This window comes from Cervus elaphus, chromosome 5 (assembly GCF_910594005.1).
Source record: "Cervus elaphus chromosome 5, mCerEla1.1, whole genome shotgun sequence".
Taxonomy (NCBI): Eukaryota; Metazoa; Chordata; class Mammalia; order Artiodactyla; family Cervidae; genus Cervus; species Cervus elaphus.
Window position 1 is genome coordinate 126,227,267 of NC_057819.1, and position 21,405 is coordinate 126,248,671.

At 56.9% G+C, this 21,405-nt stretch overlaps 1 protein-coding gene across 8 annotated transcripts in view; it reads right to left on the reverse strand.

Moving 5' to 3' along the window:
* SEPTIN9 (septin 9) overlaps positions 1 to 21,405 on the reverse strand; it is a 177,473-nt gene that overhangs the window by 21,668 nt on the left and 134,400 nt on the right. The window contains exon 1 of one of the 8 annotated variants that reach the window (XM_043905403.1): positions 11,647 to 11,668. The exons of 5 other annotated variants lie outside the window; for them this stretch is intronic. The gene's annotated coding sequence lies outside the window, so the exon portion shown is untranslated. Of the gene's footprint in view, positions 1 to 7,701; positions 7,850 to 11,589; positions 11,610 to 11,646; positions 11,669 to 21,405 lie in introns of those variants that run through there. 2 more of the 8 variants (XM_043905402.1, XM_043905401.1) reach the window with 2 other exon arrangements.

Genomic DNA, 21,405 nt, shown 5'->3' on the forward strand with positions numbered 1-21,405 from the left:
TATCCAACATACATAAACAGCTCATACCATTCAACAACCTGATTACAAAATGGGCACAAGAACTGAACAGAAACTTTTCCAAAGAGGAAATGCAGATGGCCAACAGGCAGAGGAAAAGATGCTCAACATCACTAATTATCAGGGAAATGCAAATCAAAATCACAAGGACATATCACCTCACACATGTCAGAATGGCTGTCATCAAAAAGAATACCACAAATGCTGGCGAGGATGTGCAGAAAAGGGAATCCTCATACACTGTTCGTGGGAATGTAAACCGCGGTAGCCAGTATAGAAAACAGTATGGAGGTTTCTTGAAAATTTTAAAACAGAACTATCCTACGACCCAGCAACTCCACTTCGGGATATATATCTGAAAAAGCCAAAAACACTAGGTTGAAAAGATACATATACCCTCATGTTCACAGCAGCATTCTTTACAATTGTCGAGATGTGAAAGCAACCTAAGTATCCATCAACAGATGAATGAATACAGAAGATGTGGTACACAGACACACACAAAAGACTACCATTAAAAAGAATTCATTTGAACCAGTCCTAATGAGATGGATGAAGCTGGAGCCCATTATACAGAGTGAAGTAAGCCAGAAAGATAAAGAACATTACAGCATACTAACACATATATATGGAATTTAGAAAGGTGATAACGATAACCCTATATGCAAAACAGAAAAAGAGACACAGAAATACAGAACAGACTTTTGAACTCTGTGGGAGAAGGTGAGGGTGGGATATTTCAGAAGAACAGCATGTATGCTATCTATGGTGAAACAGATCACCAGCCCAGGTGGGATGCATGAGACAAGTGCTCCGGCCTGGTGCACTGGGAAGACCCAGAGGAATCGGGTGGAGAGGGAGGTGGGAGGGGGGATCGGGATTGGGAATACATGTAAATCCATGGCTGATTCAAAGAATAAAAAAAATAAAATAAAATAAAATAAAAAAAGAAAAAAAAAAAGAATTTTGCCACTTGCAGCAACATATGTGGACTTGGAGGGCATTATGCTAAGTGAAATAAGTCAGACAGAGAAAGACAAACACTATACGAGATCACTAGTATGTGGAATCTAAAAAATACAGCAAACTAGCGAATATAACAAGAAAGAAGCAGACTCACAGATATAGAGAACAAACCAGTAGTTACCAGTGGAGAGAGGGAAGCGGGCAGGGGCAATAAAGGGGTGGGGGATTAAGAGGTACAAACTATTATGTATAAAATAAGCCAGAAGAATATATTGCACAATATAGGTAATATGGTCAATAGTTTATAGTAACTATAAATGGAGTATAATCTTTAAAAAGTGTGAATCACTATATTGCACACCTACAATGCATAATATTGTCCATCACCTATATTTCAATTATAAAACATGGTTAATGAACAGTAGAAAAAGATCCTGGGGTCCCAGTGGACCAAGACCATCACAATGATACATTCAAGGAACATTTACTGAGCACCTATTACACAGTAACAAAAAGAAGATACTATATAGGCTTGAGGTCAGTCTGAATGAAAACAACGGTGGCACATAGGAACAAGTTCATTTATTCAAATGTTCATCAGCCAAAACTTCCAGGCAGATTCATAGTAATCCCTTACAAGCAAGGAATCCAATCTGGCACAGGATTTTCCTGTGATGTATCACAAACCTCTTTTAGAAGCTGTTAAAAGATAAGGAGTCTCTCCCTAAAATAAGTACACATGAAGACAGGCAATAAATTGCGAATAAATCTGGACAATTTGTGGGGTTCATCAAAGAACCCCGTAGCTTTCTTGATGAAACTAACTTGGTCTAACGAGAACCTAGAATTTAATCACTTTATTTCTGAATTGGAACTTCTCAACATACAAAGATATTGTGGGTTCCATGGTCAGAAAAGGGTGAGGAAGAGTTTTAAAAAAATGATTAGGGAATCCCATGGTGGTCCAGTGGTTAGGACTCAAGAGTTTCCACTGCAGGGACCCCGGGTTTGATCCCTGGTTGGGGAACTAGATCCCAAAAGCTACGAGGCACAGCCAAAAAATGAAAAAAAGAAAAAAAAAAAGATGAAAAATAACAACAAAAAAAATCAGGGTGGGGGGACTTCCCTGGTGGTACAGTGGATAAGAATTCGCCTGCCAATGCAGGGGACGTGAGTTCGATCCCTGGTGTGGGAAGATACCACATGCCGCAGAGCAACGAAGCCTGCACGTCTGCAGCTACTGAGCCTGTGCCCCACCGCAAGAGAAGCCGCTGCACTGAGAAGACCGTGCACCCACCGCAACTAGAAAACAGCCCCTGCTCGCCACACCTAGAGAGCCCGAGTGCGCAACCAAGATCCAGAGCAACCTCACGGGCTGCGACCTCATGGGCTGCAGCCCGCCAGGCTCCTCTGTCTGTGGGGATTCTCCAGGCAAGAACACTGGAGTGTGTAGCCTATCCCTTCTCCAGGGGATCTTCCCCAACCCAGGGGTCGAACCGGGGTCTTCTGCACTGCAGGCGGATTCTTTACCAGCTGAGCTACCAGGGAAGCCCAAAAGAAATAAATAAATTTAAAAAATTGTTTGATGATCAAAGGCAGGAAAAGAGGGAAACGGCAGAGGTTATGAACAGCTGGTCTCCATCCCTGAGCCCAAGGAGAAAGCTGTGAGGGATGGGCAGGGAGATAAGGGCTGTCATTCCCTGCGGGGCTTTGAAACAGAATCTTTTCCCATTCACCAGATTCCGCTTTTCCTTGTGTCCCCATGAACCTACCCCAGCCACTACAAACTCCCCATAAATGTCACAGGGGAACTTCCTGTTCCCTTCTAAAGATGGAAACACTGAATACAAATGACTGAATTTTGCAAATCTGTGCAGGCCGGGAATCAAGGCATGCATTTTTAAAGCGTACACGGCTCATCTAATTCAATAAGTAGTTCCAAATCGAATTACACTTCACACTTTGTACAGGGCAGGAAGCGTCTCCCCGAAGCCCGATGAGGAACCGGGAGGCCAGAAATCTGAGAGCCTGCCCTCTGGCCTGAAAGCCGGCTTAGAGATCCAGCACAAAGGCGAAGGCCTCTCCGAAGAAAGACGGGAGTTTGCAAACGCCAGGAGTTGCATCTCTCTCCCCATTGGAGCCCGTGATCTTTCCCAAGAGGAGACTCAAAACAAAATCGCAGCTTCAGGGTTTCTGTGCAGGGACAGATTGGGTGGAAAGACTTCCCACGACCCCGCGCCCTTTGCAAGACCTGGGAGGGGACAGGATAGGAACAGCCCCTGCTCCCACCCAACTCCATTCATTCAGGAGCCCAGGGCGCCCCAAAGTCCAGCGGGGGGGATGATTCCCCACTTTTACTGCCCGCCCTTGTCTCTCACCAAACCCTTTAAAGCAAACGTCTTCCCTTTTGTCCGGGAAAGAATCTCAAGAACCTCTTCACTTCTGCCAACACGGTTTCAATTGGCGTCGGTCGGTGGAGCCAGATTTGGACGGCATCCAGCGCTCAGCCCGCACCCCCCACCCCCTTCTGGAAGAGGCCCCCTTCTGTTCTTTCATTTCCAGCCCGCCTCCCGCCCCCCTCCTCCAGCAGAGTTCCTCACCCGGGTTTAGCAGCCTATTGAGACATCAATCTTTGGTCAGAGCAGGCTCCAACCTGCACCGCGTCCTAGGCACTTTCCTAAAACTTGGTGTGCAGAACCAAGTGCCACCGAATCCGACAGGCGGAGGAGGCCAGGGATGAGGCCTCCGACTTCCTGTGTCAAGGGATTTATCTTTCATTCCGTGTTCCGCCGCCCACACTCAAGGCTCAGGGAATGTGCCCCCGAGCCGCCTCCCGCCCCAGGGAACCTTCCAGCAGGATAGACCCTGCCCCAAGGCAAACCCAGAATCCAGCCCGCCCACCGCGTCCAAGCGGTCAGCCACAGAGATTCCGTTAGTTCTTGGCAAGTGCTCGCAAAGTTGAAGAGAGAAAGAGAAGACCTTCCCCCACAGATGGGTGGAAAGTGGCCATTTGTCACGGGGTGGAGTCCCCCAGCCCCCTCTCCTATCAGCAGGACTGTCAGCAGACGCACACCAGAGCTCCGTGCTGGGGAGGCTGGGGGCGCCCCCTCCCGCAACTGATGAGATCATGTAAAATAACAAAAACTAGACAGGGTCCTCTGGGGTGCAAGAGAGCGGCCCCCTGCCAGGATCTAAGTAGGAAAAGAGCTCCCCTCCCCAAAGATACCAAGCAATTCTCTTGTCAGATCATCTGCTCAGGCTCCGAGATGCTGCCTAATAAGTTCTCCTCCCCCACCCCCCCAAAGGGCCCCCTACCCACCCTGGTCCCTTCAGAGAGGTGGGGGTCTGAAGGCACGGCCAGAGAGGGGGCTGAGCAGGGAGGGGAGAGTTCTAGGCCAGGAGCGGAAGCCTGACCAATGACCCCGTAAGGAGGGAGGACACCTCATACCACTAGTTGCAGGGGCCGGGAAGGTTGTGGGGAAGGCGGGAAGGGTCAGCAGCTCTGGGCCCTTTTGAACCATGTCACCGTCCACCGGCAGCTCCAGCTCTGGGCTGATGTGAGTCGAGGCCGCTGAAGTCATGTCCCCCCTCCCCACCTCCAGCTTCTTCCTACTCAGGTCAGGGGGTCAGGAAGCAGAGCACTCAGAGCCTGGGAACCCGCGCGGCCCCTCAGACGGCTCGCTCCGTGTCCACTCTGCAGAAAGCCTGCCTAGATTGTGCCCACCTGCCCGCGGGGCTGCCCGGAGCCCTGCCTGCCGGAAAGGCCCCCCTGCTCCCCACCCCACGCAGTGCCTAGCCCCTGCTCTCCCAGGGGAGCACCTGGGCAGAGCAGATGTGCCAGGGCAGGTCTGTGACATCTTAGGACACACCCTGAGCCACAAGGTCAAATGCTCCCTGAAGCGAGATGGGGATGGTGAGCTCAGGGATACACATGCACCCATCAACCGCAGGCTCACCCCACAAAAAAGCAGTGTGTGTGGACAGCATGCCTCACCCCCTCAGGACACACGTGCAACACCCCTGAAACACTGCCCATGGGAGATGCTGGCCACGGGCAGGGTGCACACACACTCCCGAGCCCCGTGTGGGTTGGACACCAGGCAGAGTCCCGCTTCCTGCACCTCCTGCACGCTCACAATGTGCATGACACGAACCTTGGGTGCACCGCTGGACTTGGGGCTCTGACCAGACGGAGCCGCCGGCCCTTTGAAGGGGTCACCCCTCACCCCAACTTCTCCTCTGCTGCTCCTCCTCTGTCTCCGGGTTCTCCATTGCCTCGCTGGCTCCTCCTCCACCTATAGAACCAGTCTGGTCCCAGCTGGACACTCCCCCCGGTGATCCTGCCCATGCTCTAAGCGTCAAATGCCAACCTCTGTCCAGATTCATATAACCAGAGCCAATCATGACTCAGCAGAGATGGCCCACTGTGCCAGGCCCCCTGCCCAGAGCTGGGTATCCTTGGCCCCTGCCCTAGTGAAGCCTGGATGCCTCCCACTGAACATGCCGCCAACTGAGCTCTGGGCCCATCCGTGCCACTCGCCCCCATGAGTAATGGCATCTCCACTGATCCAGTTACTACAGCTGGAAACCCAGGGGCCAGCCCTGGTCCCTCCTTCCATTGGCCCACATCCAGTCATCCACCCAAATCCTATCAATCTGAATCCAACACATCTGAAGGCAGTCACCTGGCCTCCCAACCTCCATGGCTCCCACAAGTCAAGCCATCCCCATTAAGTCCCCCACGCCCCACCCCACCGTAGGGTCTATCCATCTCAAGGCACCAGGAAGGCCTGTTTAAAACAAATTCATCACATTGCTCCCCTGGCTTGAAAGCCTGACTGGGTCCCCCTGCACCTGGGATAACACAAGATCCCCAAGGCCCCAGAATCCTGCAGCTGGGACCCTGTTCCATCCCAGACTCCCCATGTGACCCTGAACAAGTAACTTAACCTCTCAATGCCTCAGGTTTCTGTTGGGTAATACGAGATAATATCTGCCTTGTAAGAGTTCTGTGAGGACCAAACGAGATACTTACAAAGCACAGAGACTAGAGCCTGGCACGGCCAATGCACAGAGCACGTGTTAATAAAATAGAAGCCCATGCCCAGCTCTCCAGTTTCGACGTGTGCACCATCTCCCTGGCTCCTCTCCTCAAACAAGGCTCCCCAGAGAGGGCCTCCCTTGGCGCTGCTCTGGGGGACTCCCGGTGTCCCTTGGTTCTCCACCCGAGTGCCCCTACGCACAGCCTGCAACTGCAAGGTCTGTCTCCTCTGCTGCTCACAAAACCTCACACATCCCACAGCCCAGTACGTAAGATGTCGAATGAGTGAATGAAAGGTCAGCTCGCTGCCTCCCGCCCTCCTCTCTTCCCAGAGCATTATGGGACCGCTGCTCCCAGGTCGGTGCAGGCGGCCTCTCTGCAGCCCTGGCCCCTCCGCGAGGCTCCCGCGGTGCTGGCCTGCATCCTTTCCCACGGGCTTCCCGGGCTTCCCTCCGCTCAGCCTTCCGCGTGTGCCAGCATGTGAATGAGATGTGAACGATTTCCGGTTTCCATCTCCCTTCTGGAACCACAAAGCATCTTGGCGGAAGGATGGATGCACTTCCTGGGACAGCTCTTGCCCATTCAGGAAATTCTGCTCAGGAAACCGTCAGTGGGGGCACGGGGGTGCCCACAGAGGGAGAGGAGACTGGGCGGCCCCTAATCCCTACCCCCTTCCTCGTGCTTGCGCCCTAAGCTGCTTCAGTTGTGTTCATGTTCGACTCTTTGCCACCCTATGGACTGGGGCCCGCCAGGCTCCTCTGTCCATGGGCTTCTCCGGGCAAGAATACTGGAGTGGGTTGCCATGCCTTCCTCCAGGGAATCTTCCTGACCCAGGGATCAAACCCATGTCTCTATGGCTCTTGCCTTAGCAGGAGGGCTCTTTACCACTAGCGTCACCTGGGAAGCCCACCAGCTTCCTCACCTGCCCCTAACTGGGGCCTCAGGGCATGTGAGGTCCCTCCCTGAAGCTTGGGCAGGGCAGGCAAGAGTGCTGGAGGGGCGGGCGTTGGCAGGGGGACCTCAGGTCCGAACACCTGGGCCCACCCGGGGCTCTGTCTCAACCCTGAAACCTCAGCCCTGCCGCTCTCTGCACTGCAGCTGACCTGGCCAGTGCTACGGCGAGGACTGGGTCCCTGCGTGCAGTGGCCGGGCCACCAGGCGCTAGGCATCCATTAATTTGCTGTCCTGCAGTCAAAGGTGACATAGCAGCAGCCTAAACTTAACAGTGATTGGGTCAGCTGGCAAAGTATTAATCACGACCCAAGCAGGGCTCTGCAGAAGGCCCCTAGAGCACTCGGTCCTGGCCCCCAGGAGCTCGGCCAGGAACACAAGAGGCCGGGCCGGGCCATCAGAGGAGGGCTGACGGCCATCCGGGCTGGCCTGCGCACAGCACTTTACAGTTTACAGAGCGCTCAGACTTGCTTTATCGTATCCGATCCTCGCCTTCACATCCTTCCTTAGACTCTACATTTCCTGCCATAATTAGCTGACACTTTTGAAATCAGACCAAAATAACAAGAGCTATAGTAACAACACGTTCTCCTACAAGTTGAGACGAAAGTTAAAGAAAGGGGCTCGCCGGTCCCCAGGGCCTCCCACGCTTCCTAGGACCCAGCAGGCCCACAGGCAGGCTCCCAACCCACCCCCTACACCCTCCACACCCGGTGGGGACCTACTGTGGACTGAGACTGTCCGGCGTCCTCCAACCGATCGATCTGTGCCTCCGAAGGAGCTTCGCCTCAGTCAGCACAGGACCTGGAGGCCCCCCCGGCCCCCGAGGGTGGGAGCCTGTCCCCTCCCAGGTCTCCCCAACCGGCGGCTCCGGGAAGGAGCCACATTCATATGGTAATTTCTGCCTGTGAACTGGCGAGGAGCACAGGCCCCCTCCAGCTGCCGGGAGGGCGGGGAGGGCCAGGAGGAGGCGGGAGGAAGCCGGACCGCCCCGCCGCCTTCCCGGGACCGCGCCAGTGGGCCCTCCCCTGGCGTAATGATGAGAGTGGACACAGCAGGCGCCCAGACGTGCCCATGGGTGAGTCTTTGCTGGATGCACTTGTGCGGTGGCTTAAAAAGACAAGCAACACACATTCGTTCTGCAGCTTAACTTTTCTGCCTGTGATGCACACAACAGTCCAGAAAGGGTGTAGCTTGTTGCTCCTGCAGATTCTGGGGGGAAGAGCAGTCACCCTCACACCCTCCCTGGACCCCAGAGGCCGACCTCCCCCCAGCCCTGCATTTCCACCCGCCCAGGAAGGATGCACCTCCCGCTCCCGCCAGGAATGGGGAGGGGGTTGCATCCTCGCCCCCACCTTCCCACTGGGGGAGGGGTCTGACCCCGCCCACTCCTCCCACCCACTTCCTCTTTCACTGCCAGTACCTCACTGTCACGAGCCCTGTCTCCCCTGGAGAGGACACACAAGCCTTCCTTCTCCCCTTCCTGCCTTGTCCTGGGCCCTGTGCAGGCCAAGGAAACCAGAAGTCAGTGGCAGGACCCAACAGGCTCCTCCGCTCCTTGATCTCATCCCCAACTCCTCCCTGCATTAATTCCTCATTGATTCATCCTGTTCCACGAAGCTTGGCCCTGGACTCACAGTGAAACCAAAGAACCCCCAGCCAATTGCACAGAGACACAGACTCCAGACTTGACATACAGTGCTCACAGCCACTGGGAGTGGGGCCCAAGGGACCAACAGTGCACCCCCACTGGGAGCTGGTGAGCCAAGTGTTCCCAACTGACTGTGCGGGTCCCTGAGAGAAATGAAAACACATGCTGCCCACCCAAACCTGGACCCCAGTGCTCACTGCAGCAAGAGTCACATGAGCTACAAAGTGGACACAGCCCACACAGATGCCCATCAACCCGTGAATGGACAAACGCAACGTGGTGCAACTATTTAAATGGAATACTACGCAGCCATAAACAGGAATGGAGCATGGACACATTACTGATGGATGAACCTTGAAAACATTACACTAAGTGAAAGACGCCAGATACAAACGGCCACCCGTTTAAAAAAAAAAAGAAAAAGAAAGCCATTTACTACATGATTCTACTAATAGAAGATACCTATGATAGGCAAATTCACAGACAGAAGGCAGATTCGTGGTTGCCAGGCGCTGGAAGCAGGGAGTAGAATAGAAAATGACCACTAATGGACTTAAGACCTCTGAGGGGTGGTGACAAAAGTATTCTGGAATTGGTGATGATGGTAACTTTGTAAGTATACGGGAAACCACTGAATTGTACACAATAAAAGGGAGCATTTTCTGGAATGTGGATTATATCTCCATAAAGCTATTATCAACAAGAAGGCCAATGACTGTGCTCCCCAGGGAACCAGAACGACAGCGTCGTCCTCTGGTCCACAGCTGCCCCCCACCCCACCCCACCCCAATCCAGCCTGCACGCCCCTCCCCGCCTTTCCATTCAGCAGCCTGTGTGTGTGTGTTTGTGTGTGTGTTGGGGGGTGATTCCGGTGACTTCTCCACCTGTGCAGCCCGCTCCTCACATCACCAGTGCTCGTAAGGACTCAACATGAATTTTTAACAAGGGGCCTGCCTCAGCGTTACGGGCTAGAACCTGTCAAGTCACAGAACGACCCGGAAGCAAGCCCTGTTTACAGAAGGAAGCCTCACCCTGAAAGGAGGGGGATGTGGCAGCAAAAGCAGCCAGTCAGCAATCAGAAAGGCTGAACGTGGCTCATCCCGGATCTCTGGGCAGGAGGGACAAGAGGTGAAAACCTTTGCTACCCAGGACACCCACTCAGACCCCTTCCATGTGCCTGAACCAGCGGGGTGCAGCCGCCATGGGCCAGCACCCACCTGCACCCCACTACCGCCTGCCTGACCAGCCAGGTGTTGAGGCTGGTCAGAGTCCTGAGCGCTAGCTGCTGCTGCTGCTAAGTCGCTTCAGTCGCGTCCGACGCTGTGCGACCCCACAGACGGCAGCCCACCAGGCTCCGCTGTCCCTGGGATTCTCCAGGCGAGAGTACTGGAGCGGGGTGCCACTGCCTTCTCTGGAGTGCTAGCTAGTCCGGAGGAAATGATTGCAGAACTGCTGGGGGGCCACCGCCGGATTTCCTGGGCCCACCCCAAATCCGTTAGAGGCCCAAGCCCTCTCTCCACCCCCTGTCCCAAACCCTCAGGATGCCAAACAAGCCACAACGAGAGAGAATCAAGTGAAGCCCCACTTTTACGAGGTGGTGCAGGCCTCGGGGGGAGGGGCCCCCAGGTTTCTCAAGGTTTAATTATAACTTTAGCACTCGGGTTTCGGGGTGCCCTGTGGTGTGAATCAGCTCTTTACTTCCAGCAGTCCTCAGGGAGCCACATGGTGAGCTGGAGGGGGGGAGCCCACAGAGAGGCCTCTCGCCTCAACTGTACCCACAAAACCCAAGGACCAACTCCCCCACCCGACTCACACATCTCCCCACAAGCCGGTGAACTGGCAGCAGGCTGAATGCAGAAACTGAGGTGCACACAGGGGTCACCCGCCCAGCTCTCCATGGCCCATGAGGGGCCTGGCCCCCAGGCACAGTGGCACCTCTTCAGCAGATGTAGAGCAGATGGCTCCCCCCTCCCAAAGCGTTGCTGGATGAACACACGAAGGAGTGAAAGAGTGAAGGGGACAGAGGCGGCTGCCGGCAGACAGACGGGGTCCCCGGAGCCTCGGGGAGACAGGACCGGGCCGTCCGGTTCCACACTGGGCCCCGGAGGAAGCTGGGGAGGCAGCCAAGAGTTTGGAAAGATGGAAGAGGACAGCTGAGCAGCTCTGCTCCAGGCAGGCAGGAAGCAGGAAGTAGGCATCTGCGGAGGGGGTGCTGTGTGGGGGTGGCCCTCACGGAGGTGAGCCGTGTGAGAAGCAGCTGCCACATGGACATGGGGCACCCCCCCCAACCTCCTGAGCCCCCTCCTGTGTCTGACTGTGCTCCTCACCATTGCACTCCAGCCCGGGAGCGTGGCCGTGGAGGCCAAGAGGCGCCAAGGCGCCTTCCTACCTGCCCTCAGCACCTCCCGGGTAGCGCGTGACACATGGAGGACCTTCTGTTTCCCCACTTTTTCAACAACTGCACTTAAACCAATAGAAAACAGATGCCTCTTAAAAGGTGTTCTCCTTCCCATGAGGAACAGTCTGGGAGCATAGCATTTCGTCACGGACCTGTCCCAACCCACCGTTCCCCTCGCTTTGGCGCCCACCTCGGTCATGTGGGGAGGGAGGCAGGCGGCCCCCCCAGCTGGTGACGAAGGTCCCATAAGTGACACTCCTGGACGTGGAGTCTGGGGGCCCCAGGCACCTGGCCCCGAGTAACCCGTGGTTGGGAGCCGGCACCGGCTGTGGGGCTCCTGGGCTGACTGTAAAGCCACTGGGGTGACTCAAGAGACGTCAGCAGAGCACGCGGTTTGCAAAGTGGCCCCGGGCCCTCTGCTCTGAGCCCTCCGTCACTGTGGGGCCGAGGGAGGGCTCCTCTGTGGGGGGGTGTGCGGTGACACCCTCCACCGCTCTCTGCACTCCCTGGCCCCCCGCACCAGCCCCCACCAGCCCTCAAATGACAATCAACAAGGATTCTCACTCCAACTCAACGGGGCCGCTGTCCACCTGTCGTTCGTCTCCGGGGCCCACAACTGACCCCAGCAACTGGCAGCTCTTCCTTGGTCCCAGGCAGCCGAGGAACAAAAGACTGGGATCCTGTTCTCACTTCCCAACGGCTCCCACGGCACCAGAGCGTGGAGGCAGGCCCAGGGTCATCTGATCCAGTCCCCTGCCCCAGGAAAATGTATTCAAATCACCAAAGAAACGCTGCTCTTCGGTCCTTTCTCTTTAAAAAAAAAAAAAAGCTCCAAGGACCGCCCGTGAAAAGAGAGCAAAACAAATGTCTGTTCTTACAAGGCTCTCTGAAGCTTGCCTGTCTCACAGGAACCACAGAGCGTTTGAATAAAAGATGAAACACCGCGATCACGCGGTATTGCTCGCGCCTCCACTGAGAGACAACAGGAGCGTCCAGGCCTCCATGAAGACCGCGAGGGCTCAGCCCAACAGAGGGGCACGGTCCGGGGCAAGACACACACGCAGGACACAGACGTCCTCACCTGGAGTGCAGTGGCCTCCTGCAGGAGGCAGACTCACTTTCTTGCCCCGGGAAAGGGAAAACCTTATCTGTTGTCAGAGGCCTTGGCGACAGGCCTGGGAGATAAGATAAGAGATAAGGGTGTGGGAGGCGGGAGGAGGTGCGGGTGTGTGCATCCCACCGGGGACACCAGCAAGGACGCTCGTCGGAGTGACCGCCTCACTGGGCACTCGGTGCCTGGCACTCGCAGGGCAGGACGGGGCCAGGGGTCCCCCTCCAAGGCACATGGCTCCGGAAGGCCCTGTGGCACGCGTGCCGTAAGCAAAGAAACAGAGGGTGGACCCCTCCTCCACGAAGGCTCCGTGCAGGTCAGTGTGGGCGACTGAACCCCAACCCGGAGCCTCTGAGAGCAGCCAGGATGCTCAGGAGTTGACACCTCATGGGCTGGGTGCTGTCCCACCCCCCGCCAGCTTCAGCAGAGCAATAAGAAATGGGGTGCTTCTGCTATGATCTGGCTACTAAACCCACGTTAAAGGGTTTATTTACGCTGGAATGGCCGGGAAGGGAGAGGAAGCAAACTGGTTCATCTTCCCTCTTTCAGGCCCTTTGCTTTGCGCTGCCCTTCCCCTGCCACCAAGGGCCAGCCCCACAGCCCAGATGGGTGGGTGGGATGATGCAGTTCAGCTCCTGTGGGGGACAGGTGAGCCCAGGTGAGGCCAAGTGGCCACTCAGGCCCCTGCAGAGGTGGAATCAGAGCTCCCCAGGCCTCTCAGCACTAAGCCCTTCGCCCGCTCTTGGTAGTGATAAAAGAAAGTGGCAAGTTAGAACTGCACCCACCCACCCACACCCCAGGGCTAGATGTTCCACCTACCGCTCTGCAAGCCCCAGAACAGGGCCCGCAGGGAGCCCGCTGGGAGGTGGGCAGACTGGAGGGCCCACCAGTTGGGGCAAGGCACCCTCCCGGCTGTGGATCAGACCAGCATCTTTGCTGGCCGCCTCCCCAGGCTGCAGAGCCAACAGGTTCAGCTGCAGGGCTGGCTGCCTGGCCACCACCTCGGGGGCACTCCTGGGAAGGCGTCAGGAGGCTCCACCGAGCCGCTGAGAACAGGTCCCTACCTGTCCCGGGAACCAGGCTGGTACTCAACAAACAAATCTAAGCCTGGTGCTGGCAGGCAGAAGTCTGGGAGGGGAGTCCCAGCCAAGGGCTATGACTCCTGCTGGAAGCATCTTCCTTAAGACCCCGGCTGAGGGGAGCTGGGACCCCAGCTCCAATCCCTGAAGCATCTATGGCTAAGCCAAGGTTGGGGGCAGGCGAGAAGAGGGATGGGGCTGGCACAGCAGGTGTGGAAGGCTGACTGCCTTCCACTGCAGAGGACCCTGGCCAGGGACTCAGGGGTGGCAGCAAGCGTCTGTCCTCATCCTCACAGGCTGAAATAAAGTCCTGCTTCCTACACGCCCAGCCAGTGGGAGAGGCAGGGAGCCCAGAGCCATCGGCAGTCTGGGAAAGGCAGCCCAGGAGTGAGCCGTGGGGGGGGGGGGGGGGGTGACTGTGTAGGGGTGACCGGCGTCCTAAGAGACCTCTGACACCACAGGAAACCAGCAGCGTGGAACGGCGCTGCCGAATGCATCTCAGCCCCCCGGACGCCTCCTTCCTGCAAAGCTGCCCTATCTGCCGAGAGCCGTTCAGGCTGGTGGTGAGACGGCAGGAAGTGGGGAGAGCACAAGGCGTCCGCGGAAGCAGGCTGGGGGTGAGGCAGTAAGTCAGCCCCAGGATCCTGGTTGTCTTAAGGGGTTCAGGGCTTCTGGGGTGAAAGCCCTGGTGAACCCTGTCCTGGAGGCCTGGGGCGATGGACCTGGCACTCAGGGAACAGCCCCATGGGCTCCCCGCAAGGCTTGGTGTTGGTGGGGGCCAACGACACCATGAGCTCTTGTTCTGCCTCGTGGCAGCCCCCTTCCCAGAATGGGGCTCTGTCTCCTCCAGGACAGAATGCCCGGTGCCCCCCCACACACACACACAGTAGTTCCTCCCCAAATGCCAGTCATCCCTGTCACAGTGCCGGCCTCGAGGAGCAGAGCCTGGCGGAAATACAGACACAAACCAGTAGACCCAATAGTATTGCAGGTGTCACAACCCGGAAATGATGGGGGGCGGGCAGTAGGAATGCCCAGGAGGGGTGGGCGAGGGTCAGTGATCACACAGGTCCCCCGAGACGGGCATAAAAAGAGGTCAGCCACAGAAGAGGCCATGTCCTTTGCCAGCCACGTCCTAACCCAGAGAAGACCGGAGAGGAGTCAGGTGGGCATGCCCTCTCTCCAAAGAGACCTCACGTGGATACAAGCTTCCCGCTCCCCAAATGGTCAGACAAACTTGTTCTTCTTTCTAGTTCCTGAAAAGGAGACTCTGGGTTGCCAAAGAGAAATGACATGTATGTAAACACCCATAGAAGCCCTAAGTTTGAAGGCAAAACGACAATGAACGAAGGGCAGGAAGCACACCATTATGAAAAAAGGGGCCTTTCTCTCACTTCTCCCCAGCAGGCCTTTCCAAGGCAGGATCCAAACAGAATTCCAACCAGGGCGCTGTCCCCACAGGCAGAAACCCTCTGCATGGACCAGAAACCCTCTGCATGGACCAGAACCCCACTGCATGGACCAGAAACCCGCCGTATAGACTGCTGCCGGGCGGCACATTTTTCTCCAGGAAAGGAATCTCAAACTTCTCTTTGGTGAGCAGAGATGCTTCCCGAAACCTCATACAAAAATGCCAGCAGATTTCACGGCGGAGGAAAGAGAGGGAGATGAGAACGAAGATCAGCAGCCTGGGAGCTGAGTTGACCCCCAGGGGACATTGGGGATGTAGTTTCAGAGCAGATGGCCCTGCCTGTCCAGCACCTGCCCTCCCTGCCCCCCGTTCTTGGGTGCCTGAGAAGATGTGCTGGCCCGGCTATGGGACTGGAGTCCCGGGGGCTACAGGACCAGAGTCCCAACTTTTCTCGGCTAGAAAAACCCTTTGCAAGACACGTCCTGGAGATGCTGCTCCCTCACCCCCGCTCCCTGGCAGGGCATGGCGAGGCAGACACCTTCCCATCCTCCAGCAAACACAAGCATGCCAGCAACCCATCCCACCACTCCCCACTGCCCCCTTCTCCAGTCCGCTCCCAGGAACATCGAGAACATCCCAAACACCTCCCAGGAATCCAGACAAGCTGCAGCACAAACTCCCCCAGAACCCAATTCTGTCCTCGAGGTCTCCAATTCCGGCATTTCTAAGCGTCTGTTGAAACTCATCTCCAGCCGGTCCTCCGCTAACCCGCCTACCCCTACCCGCCTACCCCTAACGGCTGACAATCTGGATGGGACAGTTTGCAGAGGCAGCGGTGGCCCACCAGCATCTCCTCCCGGCCCTCCAGGAATATCAGGGAAGACCCCTTGCGGAAGGGAAACGGGTTCCAAGAAACTGCTGGCCGAGGCGGACTTAACCACTCGGGTAGCCGGCCAAATATTTACAAAGCCTCGGCTGTGACACAAAGCCGTACTCTTCTGCTCCGCGGCGGAAAATCTGGGCCCGCGTGGAGGACCGAGCTCCCGCCGCCCCGCTCCTGGGGCCAGGGGGGCTGTCCCGCCGGCTGTGGGGGGCGGGGGGTGGCCGGGCCTGGGCGGGGGGGGGGCTCCGGGGAGGCGCTGTTCCCGCTCAGCCCTGGGGCGCGGGGTGGGGGGGGCTGCCCGGCGGCCAGACCACCTGAGAGGCCCCTGCGAGCGGAGCGAGGCTGGAGGGAACAAAGGGAGCGCGGACTCACCCAGCAGCTGAGTCGGGCTGCGCCGGCCGCCTGCGCGCGCGGCCCGCCCACCGGGTCACATGGCTCGGAGCCGAGCAGAGGATCAAAGGGGCTTTGTGGCCGAGGAACAAGGAGCCTCCCAGAGCGCGGGCAGAGGTAGGGAGGGACCGCGACGGCCTCCCTGCAGAGGGAGGCTCGGCGGGGCAGCAGCTCCGGAGGGGCAGGGCGAGGGGTGCGGTGGGAGTGGGTTGGGGGGGGGGCGGCAGGCGGAGAGAAGGGGACCTCCCGGCAGCCACCCCCACCCCGGGTGCCTTAGCTGTGCCCGCGGAACGCCAAGAAGCCCACTGCCCAAGCCAGCCTGAGTCACCCCCCAAAAGGAAAAGTGACATGGTTCCCCAGAGGGGGAGAGAGGAGGCAAGAGGCTCACCTGGACAGACGGCCAGGCTGCCCTTCGGCCCAGCCCGTCCTGCTGGGGTGGAGGGATGGGTGATGCCAAGAACCTGCTGCTGCCCACGGGCACCCTCTCCCTGCCGCCCGGCCCTGGCTTCCTCTCTGCCAGGTGTACCCCCGACCTGGTCCTGAACCCCCCTCCCCCACTCCAGCAGCTCAGATGACAGGCCACCCTCCCCAGGAGGTCCAGGCTTCCCGGCAGCTGGGGGTCGGAGCAGAGCCAGCCCGGCCGTGTGTGCACTGGTCGAAATGACCCGGGAGGGGAGCGGAGAGGAACCGGCGGCGGCCAGCTCACCCTGAGCTCCGTCTTCTTCCTGGAGCTTCCGAAGATTACTATCGGATCCCGCTCCTGCTTCTCCAGCCCCTCAAGGCCTGGGGATGACTCACGGAGTCTCCTCCTCTCTCTCCCCTCCCTGCGGGCCCCTGGGAAGAGCTGAGACCCCCCTCGGGGGATGGGCTAGGTGGTCCCCTGAGGAGGGAACTTGGGAGCGTCCCTGTTGGGGCTGGGCCTGCCTGCTGGACGCTGGGATCGGCCAGATCCATCCTGTGCCTCGACCTCTGACCCCTGAGGGAGTGAGTCACTCCCAGGCATGGGCGGGGCCAACTTGGCTCAGGCCCACTCCCACAGGAGGAGACAGCTCCTGGGGGCTGGTGTGTGTGTGGGGTCTTCCTAGGGCAGAGAGTGGTTAGTTCAAGTGCAAAATGCCAGTCCATCCTCCTGCCTCCAGGAGGAAGACCCCCCAGCTCAGCCTTCAGGAGCCAGGCCACACCCAAGGTTTCCCAGATCCCCCACATGGTTAGTGGGCAAGGACCCAGCGGCACCCACCCCACCGGCCAGGCTAGGGGTAGGCTGACCACATCCACCACCAGGTCCCTCAGCAGCCAGCCCTTCCCAGCAGCAGCCACTCCTACTCCTGACGGCCAGCTTGCCCCCCAGTGGCCTCTGAGGTTTGGGGGTTTTGCCACAAAGACTTCAGGGGCCTGTGTTGCAAACCCCTCCCAACTCCTACATGGAGTGGCCATGCAGAGCTGCTGCCCCTGGTCTCTAGGCACTTGGTCAGAGCTGGGGGAGTGCCCAGGGGGAGGAAATGCATGTCCGGAGCCCTTCTTCGCATCTCACTGGGAGGGAGGCCGTGGTGGATCCCAGGATGGGCCTCAGAGTCAATATCAGATGGAGGCCCCTTCCCTCCAACCACCTTTGACTTATTACTCAACATCTGCTGGCCTGGACCTTCCCCATCTGTAAAATGGGCATGATCAACTCCAGCTGCAAGAATTAAAGCAAGACACGTGTATGTCCAGAAACAGGAAAGGCAGCCGCTCCCCAAATACAAATCCTTTTCCTCCAAGGAGGTGATTTCCAGACAGTCGCAAGGGCCCAGCCCCTCCTGACAACCTGCCCACTTGTTCAGTTGCTCAGTGTCCAACTCTCTGCGACTCCACGGACTGCAGCACACCAGGCTTTCCTGTCCCTCACTATCTCCTGGAGTTTGCTCAAACTCATGTCCATGGATTCAGTGATGCCATCCAACTGCCGCCCCCTTCTCCTCCTGCCCTCAATCTTTCCCAGCATCAGGGTCTTTTCCAATGAGTCGACTCTTCTGCCTACTTGGCTGGGCCCCAAAAAGCAGGTCCAGGAACCAGCCACAAGGGAGGCCAGGCCAGTGTCAGAGTTAATTAACATGGAGCCTGCACTCCACGCCTGCCCTGGCAGCCTCCTGGCCCCGCAGTGCTCCCCTCGGAGCCTCCTTCCAGCCTCTGACCTCACTGTGCCCCCCAGTTTTCTGGCCCCAGAGTCCACTCCCAGGGCCAGCTACCCCTCCTGGGTGCCCACCACTGCTCTCCAAGCTCATCCCTCACCCTGCCCGCCATCTACCCCCAACCCCCAGATCACGGGTCTAGGAGGCAGCCTGGGTACTTTGTACACATGCCAGACTCCTCTTACAACTTCTCCTCGCGTGTCACTGACCAGGGCCCCCAGAGCACAGAAGAGAGTATTCCTGCGCCCTCCAAGCCCCCCAGTCCAGGGGCTTTTCCAACACAGAACGTCTGCCCCCCCGGGCACTGTTCACAGTCCACTTCTGCTCAGGACACACTTGGCATCCAGGGGGAGCGGCCTGACGCCCGGGCAGCTGCCCGTCCCATCCTCCAGTGGAAACCGAAGGCCAGCCACAGACAGCCCAGCCATAGACGTGATTTTAAAGTTTCTAGTAGCCACAGTAAAAAATATAAGAAGAAACAGGTAACATTAAAGTTAATGCATTTTATGAAAACTAACAGAGCCAAAATATTATCAACCCAACATGTGATCAGTATAAATACTTTTGAAATAGATACATGCTTTATTTTGGTTTTTTTTTTTTTTGGCCACAAGGCATGTGGGATCTAGTTCCCAGACCAGGGATCGAACCCATGCCCCCTGCATTGGAAGCGTGGCGTCTCAACCACTGGACCACCAGGGAGGTCTCCAGTGTGTGTTTTATAACTACCTAACCTCTCAATTTGGACTGTTCACATTTCAAGTGGTCAATAGCCACAGGTGACCAAAGGCTACTGTCCTGGACAGCACAGCTCTCTATAGTCTATTTCATCCTGAGATGACAGCAGACCCTTGGAGAGAGGTTTATCTGGATCATTTTTCACACCACATATGCAGCCACACTGGCGGTGCTACAGGACACACAACGGCATCTACTGTGAGATGCTGAGGCCTCTGTTGAGGCCACTGATCCCTACGTGACAGTGTCCCCTTTCTGAGGACATAAAGGGACGTGAGGGCTTCCCTGGTGGCTCAGATGGTAAAGAATCCACCTGCAACGCGGGGCACCTGGGTTCAGTCCCTGGGTAGGGAAGATCCCCTGGAGGAGGGCATGGCAACCCACTCCAGTGTTCTTGCCTGGAGAATCTCATGGACAGAGGAGCCTGGTGGGCTGCGGTCCTGGGGGTCGCAGAGAGTCGGACACGACTGAGCACAGCACAAGGGGACATGATTCTCAGCCTCCACCATCAGACACAGCAGAGCTTCTCCTAAGAAACCGCTCTGCCAAATGTGCGCTAACTACTGGTCAGACGGTCTTCTGTGACTGCCCACACATCCCTTTCTGGGCTTCCCTTGCCTACCTGGCTCATGGTTGCTCAGGCCGGGATAAACCCCTGACTCAAAGGCAGTGGCTTAAGAGTGAACCGGGGGCTTCCCTGATGGCCGGGTGGTAAAGAGCCTGCCTGCCAATGCATGAGACATGGGTTCGATCCTTGGTCCGGGAAGATCCCACATGCCGCGGAGCAACTAAGCCCGTGTGCCACAGCTACTGAGCCTGTGCTCTAGAGCCCGTGTGCCCTGCAACAAAGAGAAGTCACTGCAATGAGAAGCCCAAGCAACGAAGAGTAGTCCCTGCTTGCCGCAGCTAAAGAAAGCCCGCACGCAGTGATGAAAGCCCATCACAGCCAAAAATAAATAAATAAACAATTTATTTAAAAAAAAAAAAAAAAAGAATGAGTTCAGCTGTTGAAGCTTCCTCAGCAGCCTAGAGCCAGGAACCCTTCTGGACACCCAAACTACCTCCACTCCTGCTCCTCCCACTCAGACATCCAGGCACTGGCTTCCCTTGTATCCGATAAGTACCTCAACATGCTTCTGGTTACTAACTTCAAAGTCACATAGAACTGCACTGATTAAAAAATGATCTATAAAGACAGAAAGCAGTGGTCATCGGGGCGGGGGCAGCCGTGGCTGGGGAGTGCCACTTCATGGATATGGGGTTTCCACTGAGGTGAGGAAATATGCTGGAAGTAGATAACGGTGACGGTTACCCACCGTCACAGTAAATTAAAGAGAAAAAGAATTTAATGTGTCCTTTCACTGGAGCCAGTTTGCTTTCCTGTTTTATACCTTAAAACCAGAGGGGCCCCAAGACAAATCGGGAGCCCTGGGGGAGACTATATCATGCCCCCTCTTCCCGGAACCTCTGAATGTGATCTTACCCGGCAGGACCGACTGTGCAGAGATGATGAAGGACTGTGAGATGCAGAGGCTCTCCCGATTATGTGGCTGGGCCCGTAAAGTAATCACGAGGGTCCTTAAGAGAGGGATGCAGAAGGGAACTTGAAGAATATAGGGAAGATGACCATGTGATGACGGAGGCAGAGTGTGGAGTGACGTGGCCACAAGCCAAGGGCGCAGGCAGCCACCGGAAGGTGGAGGAAAGACGGCATCTCCCCCTGGAGCCTCCAGACAGAGCCAGCCCTGCCCAGCGCCCCAGATTTCAGACTTCTGACCACCAGAACTGGAAGAAGAATAAATTTCTGTTGCTTGAAGCCACTGAGTGTGCGGTAAGTTGGGACAGCAGCCACAAGAAACTTGAATGGCCCCGCAGTCTGCAACTCGACCCGTGTAAGTTAGGAGCTTCCTGGAGCGATGAAGACACAGACTCTCAGAGTGGGACGGGAACTTGTTCCAGGCCACGCACCTGTGAGCCGGACCCTTCCCAGACCAATTATTAATCGGGGTTTCGGGGAGGGAGTTGGACTCATCCACAGAAAGCTAAAGAAACCCCCTTCGCCGGGTTCCAGCTGATGTGCAGTGGTGGGTGGGGGGGTGCGGGCTGTCCCATGGTGTCCTTGACAAGTTGACAGGGATGCTGTGGGCCATTTCCACCTGCCCATGAGCAGACTCCACCATCTTCCCTCAGGAATGCCGGCGGGGGTGGGGGGAGAAGGTCGCCAGGGGCAGTCGCACTGATCGGCTGTCCGGCGGGAGGGTCCCACTCTGGAAGTCACAGAGGGACACGTCAAGGCTTCCACCTCCAGCCCGGCCAACTGGGTGAAGAGCTCAGCATCCTGTGGGGAGGCACCCGCCCTGCAGAGCGGGGCCACGCATGTGATGCCCAAGACGCTGGCTCCAGCGTGTAGCAGCAGCGGGGGAGAAGGAAGTGGTTACACAGTGCCCTCCCTCCCTCCCTGTCTCACGCACACAGGCACCATCCCCACCCCAGTTCCCAGGTCCCGAACATTCCTCCTGCCAAGCCCAAAAGCCTGGTGGCGAGCACACAGCTCAGTCCTCCCGCCAACTCCCTTCTAACCCTCCCCGGGCAAACCC